The following is a 13,507-nucleotide window of genomic DNA, read 5'->3' as shown; positions in this document are numbered from 1 at the left end:
TAGAATAAAGACCCTGCTGTGAGTTGCATCAGATCATCTCTTGTCTGTGTTTTGGGGAGTCACTAACATTTCTCTGGCACTACATATGTTTTCTTTTATATTTTATGGATATGAGTGTTTTGCCTGTGTGTCTATGCATGTATCAAGTGCAGGTTCAGAAGACTTACAGATGCCTGGGGGCCACCATATAGGTGCTCCTTTGCAAGAACTGCCAATGCCCCTAACCACTGAGGCATCTCTCCAGACCACATTCTCTTTTATTGTTGTTGTTTTAGGGTTTTATCTTCTTTGGGGAACAACGTTGATTATAATTATCTTCTTACAACCATGAAAAATCCAAAGGATACCCTAACCCTAACCCTAACCTTATTTTCCCCACCTCTCTTTTATTTATTAGCAGGGGTCAGGGCTCTTGTGTGCCTCAGTGCACACGTGTAAGTCTGAGAACAACTTGTGAGAGTTACTTCTCCCCACCAGGTCGGCCTTGGGAACCAAACTCATGGTGTCAGGCTTGACAGCAAGCACTTCTAATCATCTTGCTTCCCCAACACTGTGTGTGAATGTGTGTGTGTGTGTGTGTGTGTGTGTGTGTGTGTGTGTTAGTATTTTTTTGAGATGGATCTCACTATGTAACTCTGGTTGTCCTGAAACTCACTAATGTAGATCAGGCTGGCCTCAAACTCACCCATATCCTCCTACTTCTGCCTCCAAAGTGCTGGGATTAACGTCATGTGTCACCACCCAGTCACACTCTTAGGACAGGGTCTTCTAGGTATCCTAGAAGTCAGTATGTAATTCAAGCTGAAACATGAAGCAATCCCCCTGTCTCAACCTCCCAAGCACTGGGTTATAGGAGTTACCTAATCTTACCTAATCACTTCTGGTTATTTTGTTTCCAGAGTTTCTGTTACATTTGTGTGTGTGTGTGTGTGTGTGTGTGTGTGTGTGTGTGTGTAGAAGGAAGTTGGAGTGTAGCTCAGTGGTAGAGCGCCTGCATGGCATGAACAGATCCTGGAGTGTAGTGAGGACTACTAGGATTTATTTTAATGGAATATCCTGTAACTATCCAGTTTTAGAGAAAAAGAAACAGAGATAGGCTTTCCCAGGGCCACTCAGCAGCAGGGCCCAAAGTTCTGGTCTCCTCACCTCAGCCACATCTGGGGGCCACCACAAAGCAGATAGGAGTGTAAACCCCTTATCATCTCAAAAAATGACCTGACCCCTGAGAGCAACTGGAGGCCTGACAGTGCCACTGGGAGCTGGATTGGGACTGGTTGAGTAGGCCAGACAGGGAGGGGAAGGAGCCCTGGAAGCAGTGTCCCTTGGTCTCCTCAGCCATGGTGGGAGGTGTCTGTACCATGGAACACTGCTCTGATTCACAAAGATTCCCATTTCATTAGGGCCTTCCTTGACACCGTCATACGTACTTCAGGCTATACTGGCATCACCTAGAGCCCCAGGCAATTCTTTTGCCCAAGCTGTACCCTGGGGTGGAGATGATAGATTGGCACCTTGACTAATTCCCCTGGAAATTCCAACGGCTTCCTAACCTGAAGATCCACTGTCTACAGAACTAGAGCATGTGCATAGCACCCATGATCTCGTTAAAAACGCATCGAGCCATCAAACAATCTGAATGGAGACCAATAATTTGCATTAAAAAATAAAAATAAAAAAATAAACCTTCCCTGGGCTCAGCCCTGTGGGCAGTGGGTCACACCTATAATCCCTGTAATCCAAACACTTAGGTGGAAACTTGAAGATAGGATCCCAAGTTGAGGACATCCTTGACTACATTTTGAGATTAAGGCCAATCTGGACTACGTGACAGCTTATCTTAAAAAGCCAACAAATCATGCGCAAGGCCCTGGGTTCGGTCCCCAGCTCTGAAAAAAAGAAAAGAAAAAAAAAAGCCAACAAAATGTCATAGAGAGAGAGCCCTCCATCCCCAGGAGCCAGTACTAAATACCAGTTTCGGCTGTGTTTGGACTCAGAGGTAACGCCCCAAGGTATGGCACTTTGAAATGCTGGGCACTTTGAACTGAAGGGCGCTGGACCTGCCGTGATGTTCTCCTGCTCTTCTTCTGCTCAGCATCTTGTCCAAAAAGATGGAGCATAAGAATAACCTTTTACCCAAGGCACTCCCTAGAACTAGAGCCGATCCCCCCCAAAGCGACCCATAAAACCTAGAAATGCAACCGTCTCTTTCTCCTGCCTTCCCGGGGACCAGGTCAGAGAACACACAGTTCTACCACTTACCTTATTTGAGGATCAGAAGATCCTCATTCCAAAATGGTTCTTTCCCCATACTTGGGAGGACAGAAAAAATACAGAGCTGGGGATGGGATGTGTGAGCAGGTCTTGCAGATTGTCCAATCTCTGTCTTGTTACTCATAAGTAACGACGTAGATGGGTCAGACCCGAAGGTCGTGAGGATGGACCCATCCCCTCATGAGCAACTGCTTGTAAAGCCAGGAGCCAACCTGCAGGACTTCCATTGCTGGCCAAATTAATGGAATTTAGGTCCTATCTGCGGATCTGGGTAAAGGCATGACCCTCTAAACAGCCTCCAATGATTACTATCTAACCAAGCATCTCTGGACATAGCATTTGTCCCCTCCCTTGAGATTTATTCCAAATGGAATCACCCAAACAGAAAAACACCCCCAGGAGTACCTGTTCCAAAAACTTCAGTTACAGTTGTCTCTGTGGGTTTGTTTGTTTTTTTTTTTTTCTATTTGGTCTGTCTGCTCTCGGGTCTTGAAGGTGCCTCTCTTTGGTGTAATAAACTACATATCTTCTACGCCACTATGAGCCACGGCTTTCATCTGAATTCTCTCTACAGACCAAGGAGCCAAAGAGATGCCAGGGCAAGGTCCTGCTGACATTCCAATTAGGTAGGCAGTTCCGTTTCTGTCCAGTCACACCTCTGAATGGCTACCTGGCTCTCCACTCCTTACCCCAGACAAAGGAAAAAAGAAAGGTCCCTTTTTAAAGAGGATGAGGGGGTTTGGTACCAGAGACTGAACCCAGGCCTCGAATACCAGATGAGCACCCCACCACTGAGCTGCACCCCACACTCAGCCCTCTTCTGTGATTTTTGGGTTAAGACAGGGTTTCGTTTTTAAGATTTATTTTTATTGATGTGTGTGTGTGTGTGTGTGTGTGTGTGTGTGTGTGTGTGTGTGTGTGTGTGTGTGCTGGAGTAGGAGTACCATCTGTAGACAGGTGCCCAAGCATACAGAAGAGGTTCTCCAGATCCTCTAAAACTGGAGCTACAGACAGTTGTGAGCCTCACAATATGGATGCCGGGAACTGAATTCTGGGCCGCCAGAAAACATCAGGTGCTCTCAATCACTGAGTCATCACTCCAGCCCTGAGACAGGGTCTTTGCAGAAGGTGTTTTTAGGGCAAGAGCCCCACTCTTGCGGCTCCAACTGCCTAGGCTCTGCCACCTGCCTCACCTATTAAGAAAAAAGTAAGTAACATGCTGGGTGGTGGTGGCACAGGCCTTAAATCCCAGCACTTGAGGAGGCTGAGGCAGGTAGATCTCTAAGTTTGAAGCCAGCCTGATCTACAGAGTGAGTTCCAGGACAGCTGGGGCTATACAGAGAAACCATGTATCAAACAAAAGAAAACAAAACAAAGCAGGAGAGGGGGGGAGGGAGGGAGGGTGGGAGAGAGACAGAGAGAGAGACAGAGAGAGAGAGAGATAGAGAAAGAGAGACAGAGAGAGAGAGAGGTATAATAGTAGAAAACAGATTTAATCAGTGTGTCCATACTCATTAGAGTTAAAAATAGAGGAGTCCAGTTAAATGAACTTTAGGTTTGAGAAGAGGAAGAGAGCTGGGCTGGGTAACATCCTGGGCAAGGTGTTGTCTTGTTCCTCAAGGTGGCCTTGAGGCAGTAGTCTGGCTCCAAGATGACTACTGTTTCTGGGTATGGCCCTGCCTTCATGGAGAGCTGTTCTCGGGCATGCAAGGTGACTTGGAGGGAAGATCAGGACAATGATGTAGTTCTGGGCCCTCAGCCACAGTGAACGAGACAGGCAGGAAAAAGAGGAGATGTCGGGCCGACTGGTCACTATGGCCCTGTGAGGTCACTGCTTCTTAGAGGAACAGATGGTAAGCGCCTGTATGCCCACTCAACTACAATCCAGCCGATGCTTTTCTCTCATTAACATGTCTTTCAATATGGGATCTAAGTTTTTCTTTTGTATGTTGAGATACAGTCTAATGTAGTCCAGGTGGGGTTAGGGTTGTCCTGAGATAGCCCCCTCATCCCCCAACTTTCAACTCTGCTGTGACTGGGAGGTGACAGACCTGTGTGCTTCCTGCACTCCACTCAGAGCAAGGCTTAGGCTCAAACCCAGACCCTCGGGTATGTCATACTGGCCCTCTACCAACTGAGTCACCCGCCTACCATCATCTTTGACATGGGAGTGTAGGCTGTGACTTTTATGGTGGACTAGAACAGTATTCTGACCAGGCAGTAAGTAGCAGATGTCCAAGTTCAACTAGCTGTGACACTCTTGGATGAAATCACTATTTCTTCCCAGAAAAAGCCACTGGGCAACTGTCCCTTCCCCCTCTGCTTATGACAACAGGCAAGAAGGATTATTCCTCAGTCCTTCCCAGGTCTCTGCTTGGTGAGAGGAATGAATTCCTGCTTGCTTCAGAAGGGGTCCAGGTCAGTACTGTTAAATCAGATCAAGAATCTAGCTCTGACAAGTTGCCCAAGAAGAGATGGGGTGCCCAGGAATCTAGCCCCCTCTGTCTCTCTGTCTCTTTCTGTGTGTGTGTGTGTGTGTGTGTGTGTGTGTGCACGTGTGTGTGTGTTCACAAGCACACACTCTTGAGCACAAATATGCTTACTTGTTTGGGGGTGCACATGCCCCTGGGCATTGGTTACCATTTTCCCATTTTTAACTCTCATCTCCCCAGACCCCAGACTCAGCTGTTTTCATAAAAATCTGGGTTGAGCGTTAAGAAGTCCCTTCTTAAGCCTTGAGAGCAGGATACCAAGACAAACCATACCAATTTACCAACCAATAGTAGTAAACCCTTTGCAACTCCTCTACAGTTTCCGGAACAATACACAGCTTGTCTCATTCATTCATTCCTCACGCATTTGCCAGGCAAGGCAATACCAGGGCATCCGGCTCTGAAGTTGCACAACAGACAGTGTCCCAACAACTTCACCTGCTGTTCAGGGATGCAGGGAGTCAAGCCTGCTCACAGCCACCTTCAATGCACATCATTTTCCAGCAGGGGGCGCCAGCGGCCCAACTCTTGTCTTATTGGCTGAAGAACACTATGGCCTAACCAGATTTTCCAAGATTAAGAAGGAAATCTGAATTCTTACCTGAACTCTCCAAACTTAAGGATAAGCAGCTTACTGCAATCGTTACGAAAGACTTCATGAACTAAAATAGGTCCTTGGGACAGACAAACTCTAAAAATCCCAGTGAAGGAGAGAGAGAGGCTCATTCACTCAGGTTTGGGAAGAGACCCTCAACTCCTGACTTAGATCCTGGTCCTCTGGTCGTTTTGCCTGTGTGGTCCTCAAAGGAGACCTGCCTTTACAGCTCCACCAAGCACGGGCTTCAAAGAGCCAGTCCTACTGTGAAACCAGAACAGGAGACACACTGTTAAGGATACCTTATTGCTAAGTCCCATCTCCTACAATAGGTATCTGTCTGGACTGGAGAGATAGCTTTTTGGTGGCTTATCCAGAGGACCTGGGTTCAGTTCCTAGCACCCACAAAGTAGTTCACAATCACCTGTAACTCCAATTCCAGTGGATCCAATTTTGGACCTCCTCAGGCTCCTGCAGATATATGGTGTGTGTGTGTGTGTGTGTGTGTGTGTGTGTGTGTGTGTGTGTGTGTGTGTGTGTGTGAGTGTGGGGGGGCATAAACACATAAAAATAAACCAATAGATAATTTTTAAAAAAATATTCTATTTCAGACTGGAGAGATTGCTCAGTGGTTAAAGCACTGACTGCTCTTCCAGAGGTCCTGAGTTCAATTCCCAGCAACCACATGGTAGCTCACAACCATCTGTAATAAGATTCGATACCCCCTTCTGGTGTGTCTGAAGACAGTGACAGTGTACTCATATAAATTTAAAAGAAGTTTAAAATATTCTATTTCTAGTTAAGGGTCTCTGTTTCCTAAATCTGATGTACCCTGCAAAACCTGTTTTTAAGCTAGGCCACTGTAGCACACCCCTTCTATCCCAGCATTTGGGAGGGAGGCAGAGGCAAGCGGATCTCTGTAAGTTCATGGCCATCCTGGTCTCCAGAGGGAGCTACAGACCAGCTAGAATTACATTGCGAAACCCCCTTTCTCCAACAACACCCAACAACAAGCAAACAAACAAACCATGTTTTTTGTAGCTCTGGCTGTCCCGGAAGTTGATCCGTAGACCAGGTTGGCCTCAAACTCACAGAGATCCACCTGCTTCAGCCTCCCAAGTGCTGGGTTTAAAGGTGTATGCTACCACCACCCGGCTATCTTTGCTTTTATTCTTGCTTTTTTTTTTTAATTGTCTTTTTTTTTCCTAACAGCCAACTTATCTCACCCCTGTAAACACACAGTTGTTTTTTCTTTTAACCTTGTGGCTCTTCCCCACAAAAAGGACCTCAAAAACCCAGCCCAAAGCTGTTCTCTTGAATCCTGACTTAGGTTGTATCTCGAAAATAAAGCTTGCTTTCATTGGTCAGTTGTGGAATTGGTCTTTCTCCTTGAATATTTGGGATTAACACCACCACCAGGAGTCCTGTGGGCTGGGGAGGTCGCCAGGCGGGAGGGGGAGCAGAGTTTATTTTTAGCTGCCTACACTGAGCCTCAACCTTATTTAGACATCAGGCAACGGGGTGAGCTGGAGGCGCAGGCTGGAGGGGTCTCCAGCTCTTCTTACCATCACTCTGCCCTGTCCACCCCCGCTTACCATCCTCTCTGGGAGGCTAGAAATAGCAGCCCTTGCTGGCTGTCCTGAGTGGCATGATGTTCTGCAGGCAGGCTTGCCTTTCCACGGACGCTTGGCTATATCCTCTCTCCCACAGGATCCCACAAAGAAACTTTCAGAGGAGCACAGGGTGCTGTCCCTTCTTGTTCTAGTGGTTTAGAGTGCTACTACAGATCTGGGTTCAAATCCCCTGGATGACTGTAAGAGATCTACCCTCTTGAAACCCAAGTACAAGTTGACTCTACCCCCTCCTCTTTTTTTTTTTTCTTTCTTTTCTTCTAAGTCTCCTCCTCCTCCCCCTTCTCCTCCTCCTAATTATTAGACAGAGACTACTGGGGATCACACATAGTAAGCTTCACACGTGCTAGGCAAGCCCTCTGCCACTGAGCTATAGCCCCAGGACCCCCAAAGACTTGTGTATTCACACAGCAATGTGCTGAAAAGGGGATCTGGAGGAAGTGATTAGAACATGAGGCCCTGACCTCACTGGTGATAGAATCCACTGATGGATTCTTATTCTGCCTATTGGCAGGCAGCGGGTATGGAAAGTGAGACCTGACTGAAAACCAGTGCTTGGAGGCTGCTATGATTTGAATATGAAATGTCCCTGCTGAATCAATGTTTGAATCCTCATTCCCCAGCTGGTGGTCTTGTTTTGGTCTTGTTTTTGTTGTAGACCATTCAGGATGTGAGGCCTAGAGGGATTGGCTAGCTGGATGATAGGCCTTGAGGGTTATGGCGTGGCTCCACTTGCTGCAGGAACTTTCAAAGCTTCTTGATCAGTCCCCATGTAGGGATTGTAGCCACCGTGAAATCTGCTGTGCCTTCCTTGCCATGATGAATTCCGTCACCATCACTGTCTAACAGGAAAATAAGGGGGAGAGAGAGAAGATTCTGCTGTTAGTAGCAGTGGCTGCTCTTCCAGAGGACCAGGAGCTTGATTTCCAGGACTCATAGGGTGTCTCACGATGCCTCTAACTCCAGTTCCAGGGGATCTGACTCCCTCTTCTGGTCTCTGAGGGCACCAGACATGCACATGGCACACAGAAATACACGTAGGCAAAACACCCACACACATAAAATAAGTTAAGTAAACCTCGAAATTCAAAAGAGAAAAGGAGAAAACGCGCATGTGCATGTTTGTGCATGTATAGTGTGCATTCATGTTCCCATGTGTGCATGTCAATGCGTATGCATGTGGAGGTCAAAGGTGTCATCGGGTGTCTTCCTTGATCAGTCTCCACCTTACGTATTGAAGCAGTGTCTGTCACTTGAACTCAGAGCTCACTGATTCAGAGAGTCTGGCTAGACAGCTTGCTCTGAGGATCCTGTGTCTCCAAGCACTAGAATTTCATGCAGCCGCGATGCTCACCAGGCATTTGTATGTGTGCCAGTTAGTTTTTGTCAAGCTAACAGAAACTCGAGAACCTTGGAAAAGGGAACCTCAATAAAAAAATACGCCTCAGGGTTGGGGATTTAGCTCAGCAGTAGAACACTTGCCTAGCAAGCTCAAGGCCCTGGGTTCGGTCCCCAGCTCCGAAAAAAAGAAAAAAGAAAAAAAAAATACGCCTCCTTCAGATCGGCTTATAGGCAAGTCAGTGGGGACATAGTTTTGGTTACTGATTGATGTGGGATGGCACAGCCCGATGCAGGTAGTCCTGGGTTGTAGAATAAAGCAAACCAGCAAGCCATGTAAGTAAACAGTTTCCTCCATGACCTCTGCTTCCGTTCCTGCCCCTAGGCTCCTGCCCTGACTTCCCTTTATGACTGTTACCTGGAAATGTAAGCCAAACAAACCCTTTCCTTCCCGGGATGCTTTTGTTACAGCAGTAGAATGCAAACTAGGACAAAGTGAGCATTGGGGAGTCTAAACTCTGGTTCTCACTCTTGCTCCGCAAGAGCTTTCTACACTGAGCCATCTCCTTGGCCCTAAGTGTGCAGTTCTCTGGAAGCCCGATGCTATTCCTGGAATTTCCAACCCCAATAAACCCGTATTAAAAAAAAAACACTCAATCTGGTTATTATAATTATAAGCTATAAGCCTTGATTGGGTAGATCTAATACTGTACTCACTTATTCCCCGGCTATTAAGACTCCTGGCTACTTGGGGTTTCTCCTTGCCATGTGGTTCTGCTCCACCATGGTTTCCTCTTCCTCCTCGTCCTTCTCTTTTGTCTTCTCTCCTCCCTTCTTGTCCTCCTCTTCCCTCTACCTGCCCCCACTCTCAAAGACCTCCTGTCCTACCTGTCCTCTCTACTGCCCAATCACAGGCCTTTCTTGACCAGTTAAAATGGGGAGAAGGTTCACATGAGATCATCAGTTGACTGCCCGGCCACTCTTGAGGGGTGGGGGTAGAGCTCTTGAAGCAGAATTGACATCAGAATACAAACAGTATCAGGACAACCCACAACACTTTGATGACTCATTTAAGGAGGAATATCTACCCCCTGAAAAGAGACCAAACAAAAAAACCCTGTCCAATCTCAACTAGGTGACTCTGATTATCCATTCCCTGGGGATCCCTCCCCAGGCTGCCCCTTGCATAGTTTTGGAAACAACGCTGTCTTGTATTACCTCTGCTCACACATCTCAGTCTGTACTGTTCTCTGTTACAACACAGCCCTGAGTCAATAACAGGTCGGATAGTCTCAGGCAGCGGGTGGGGTGGGGGTGGGGACTTGGAAAGGGACTCATGCCTAGTCCTGCTACCCTCTGCTCCTAGATCTTCAGACAGTTTGAAAGAGGCTGCATGGTCATCAAATGTCCCCGGCTCAAAGGTGCCTGGTGGTGGTGCATGAATGTTAGCCCTCAGGAGGCAGAGAAAGCCTGGACCAATATAGTGTCTGCCTACTGGCTGCCGTGCTTCCTGCCATGATGATGATGGACTGAACCTCTGAAACTGTAAGCCAGCCCCAATTAAATGTTCATCTTTATAAGAGTTGCCTTGGTCATGGTGTCTCTTCACAGCAATAAAACCCAAACAAAGACAAGTGGGTTATAATATAATCCTAGTACTAGGGGTAAGTGTGGGGCATGGTGGAGATGGGTGGATCTTAAGCCCAGCCTCCTTGGTCAGTTCTAGAACAGTAAGAGACCATGCCTCAAAAAGCAAGATGGGATATGCTTGAAGAACAACACCCAAGGTCGCCCTCTGATTTCCACACATCGGCACACATGGGAACACACACACACATATAAAGTGCCTTGAAAAAAAGCCAATTGAAAAAATTGGGCTTCCTCTCCTTGCAACCCTGCCCAGCTTTCAACTCATACCAGAACTTGGGGTCCCCTGGCTACCAGAGATGCCAGAGGTCCCCCCTTGTAAAATTACTTCATTAAGAATTGCACCCGGTAGGGTTGGTCTCTGCTACTGTCCTTGGATCCTGTCCATGGCCCTGATTTAAGAGATTTTGCGATGGGGTTTTTTTTTTTTTTTTTTTTAAAGTAAACGTGTTGTAACCAGAGGCCCCAGTAACCACAATATCCTGGCTGTCTGTGTCTTCCAGGCTGAAAGCAGAGAGAAGTGCCCTGGCGCCTTGCATTCTGGGAGTGCAGCAACCAAGACAGGGTCTGAGTGGGCCTGGGGGAGGCAGTCCTTCTGTGCCCTTACCAACTCTCTGTAGATCCACTCACAGCCAACACCTTCTGTCCCCTCCTCCCCAGCGACCTTGCATAATACCCATCTGTCCCGTCTTGCCCTTGCCTACAAGATAAAGTCGAACAGCTTGCTCAGAACACCAAGGCCACTGGGAGTCTGCTTGTGTCTTCCTAACATACCTCCTCCACCCGGCTACTCTGGCCACACCAAGCCACTGAGACCCCTAAAGTTGCCTCACAGCAACTGGCTGAGAAATGTTCTTTTCCATACGGACTAGAAGAAGCCATACTCAACTTGCAGAAGCCAGTGTACCCATCACGTGCTGGGGAAGCTGGCCAACCTTCATGCTCCCAGACGGATTTAGCCGTACCCTCTGCTTCCACATCATTTCTCCATACCCAGACCCATCACCTGTCACCTGAACTAGATGCCATGACACTTCCTCCAAGTTTTCTGTTCAGCTTGCATGGTGGGGATAGGGTTAGAGAAAGTGGTGTGCATGCGAAAGACAGGCAGACAGAGAACGTTGTTTCACATTATACATGAAAAACTCCAGGCTTCTGTTGGAAACTAGACTTGGAAGTCAAATGTGATAATGCGCTTCTGTCTGTCAGCACTCAAGAGGAAAGGCAGGAGGAGCAGAAGAAGTTCAAGGTCCTCTTTGGCTACATAGAAATTTTGAAGCCGATCTGGAACGCATGTCTACAAACAAACAAACAAACAAACAAACAGAAAACAAACAAAAACCTGGGCCAGTGAGATGGCTCTCGGGCTAGTGGAGCTTGCCACCAAGCCTGATGGTCTGAGTTCAATCCCCAGAACCCATATGACAGAGGAGAGAATTGACTTGTTCCCTCAAGTTGAACCATGACCTACAGATACACACACACACACACACACACACACACACACCCCAAATAAAATAATAACTCTCATATTTATTAAAAGCATTGCGCTTTCATTATAACTATTATAGTAATTATGATTATGATGATAATTGAAATACTTCTTTAATAGAAAGAAAAGAGATGCTAGAGAGAGGGCTCAGCAGTTAGGAGCACTGGCTGCTCTTGCAAAGGACCTGGAGGGCTTAGCATCCACACGCAGCTCACAACCATTCTTATCTCCAGTTCCAGGGGATCTGATGTCCTCTTCTGACCTCCCCAGGTACCAGTCATGCAAGCAGTACATATACACACATGCAGGTAAAGCACTCATACACATAACAAACATCTAAGAAAGGTTTTTAGGGGCTGGGGATTTAGCTCAGTGGTAGAGCGCTTACCTAGGAAGCGCAAGGCCCTGGGTTCGGTCCCCAGCTCCGGAAAAAAAAAAAAAAAAAAGAAAGGTTTTTAACTAAATAGAAAACAAAGCATGGTGAGGAAGATCAGTCCCTAGGATGTCCTGTATACCATGACATATGTATAGGTCAGAAGATGACTTATGGGGGAGGTCGCTTCTCTCCGTCCATCCTGTGTGTGGGTCCTGGGGATTGAACTGAGTTGTGAACCCTTTAATCCACTGAGCCTTCTCACCTGCCCTAGACTAAGTATTTCTGTGGCGGTTTGAATGAGAATGGCCCCAAAGCTCACATATTAGAATGTTTGGTTTCAGTTGGTGGAACTGCTTAGGAAGGATTAGGAGGTGTGGCCTTCTTGGAGGAGGTGTGTCACTGAGGATGTGTTTTGAGATTTCAAAAGCCCATGCCCAGTCCCCCACCCCCCGGTCCCTCTCTCTGCAGATCAGGATAGCACTGTCAGCTACTGCTCCAGAGCTTCTGCATGCTTCCTGCCATGATGATAATAGACTAAGCCTCTGAAACTGTAAGAAGCCCCCCAGCTAAATGCATTTTTTTTTTAAAAGAGTTGCCTTAGTCATGGTGTCTCTTCACAGCAATAAAACAGTGACTAAGACACAGGATTTCATTATGCAGTCCTGGCTCGCCTGGAACTCACAGTGATCCCCTGTTTCAGTTTTCTCACTATTTGGACTACAAGTGTAAGCCATCGTGCCCAGCTCAGTATTTTTTTTTTTTTTTATGCTCTTTGGAGGACCGTTGCCTTGAGAGGTCTTGCGTTATTCATTGCACTGGGTCTCTTTCATCAGTACGGCTTTCAAAGAGTTCGTGGCCCTGACACTGATTTCTAACCTGTGCCCTATACTCTGGAGCGCTGACTTTCAAAGCTGTTATTTTCTCCCCACGTGCAGCTCCCAGTGAGAGCTTGGGAAGACAGATAGGAGTGTCTCGTCCTAGATTCTGACCCTATTGTCCCTATTCCTGCTGTATCTGGCAAGCAAGCTGTGTCTGTCCTGGGGAGAGAAGACTGTGTCTCAGGTCTTGTGAGCTGGGAAAAGCTATTGCCCCAGCCTTGTGGAAGCCTTACATTGAAAGTGGGTGTCATTTATTTGCAGGGGTGTTCCAAAAGCCAGGTCTAGGGGAGCATTCGATCTCGGTCTGGGCCTTACTATCGGCATTGTCGCTCTTTGAAGAATACTTTTAGTCCATTTATTTATTTGTTTAGATAGAGGGGGGAGGGGAAGGGAGAGGGAAAAGGAGAGAGAGAGAGAGAGAGAGAGAGAGAGAGAGAGAGAGAGAACGAGAACATATGGCCCACATGTGGAGATCAGAGGACAAATTTCAGGAGTTGGCTTTCTTTTTGCACAATGTGTGTCCTGGGAATTGAACTCAGGTCATCGGCTTAGTAGCAAGTACCTTTACTCACTGAACCAATTAATTTTCTTTGCGACAAGGTCTCACTCTGTAGCCTAGACTGACTTCCAACTTGTGGCTGTCCTTTTACTTCAGCCTCCCAAGTCCTGGAACTACAAATGGATTGACTTTTTCAGCTTAAAAATAGATTTATTCATGTACAGGGAATGATGTGTGTGTGCCTTGGTGTGCATGTACATTTTCTCCTTCTACCGAGTGGGTCCTGGG

Source organism: Rattus norvegicus, chromosome 10 (genome assembly GCF_036323735.1).
Source record: "Rattus norvegicus strain BN/NHsdMcwi chromosome 10, GRCr8, whole genome shotgun sequence".
Taxonomy (NCBI): Eukaryota; Metazoa; Chordata; class Mammalia; order Rodentia; family Muridae; genus Rattus; species Rattus norvegicus.
Note: the sequence above shows the minus strand (reverse complement) of the source record.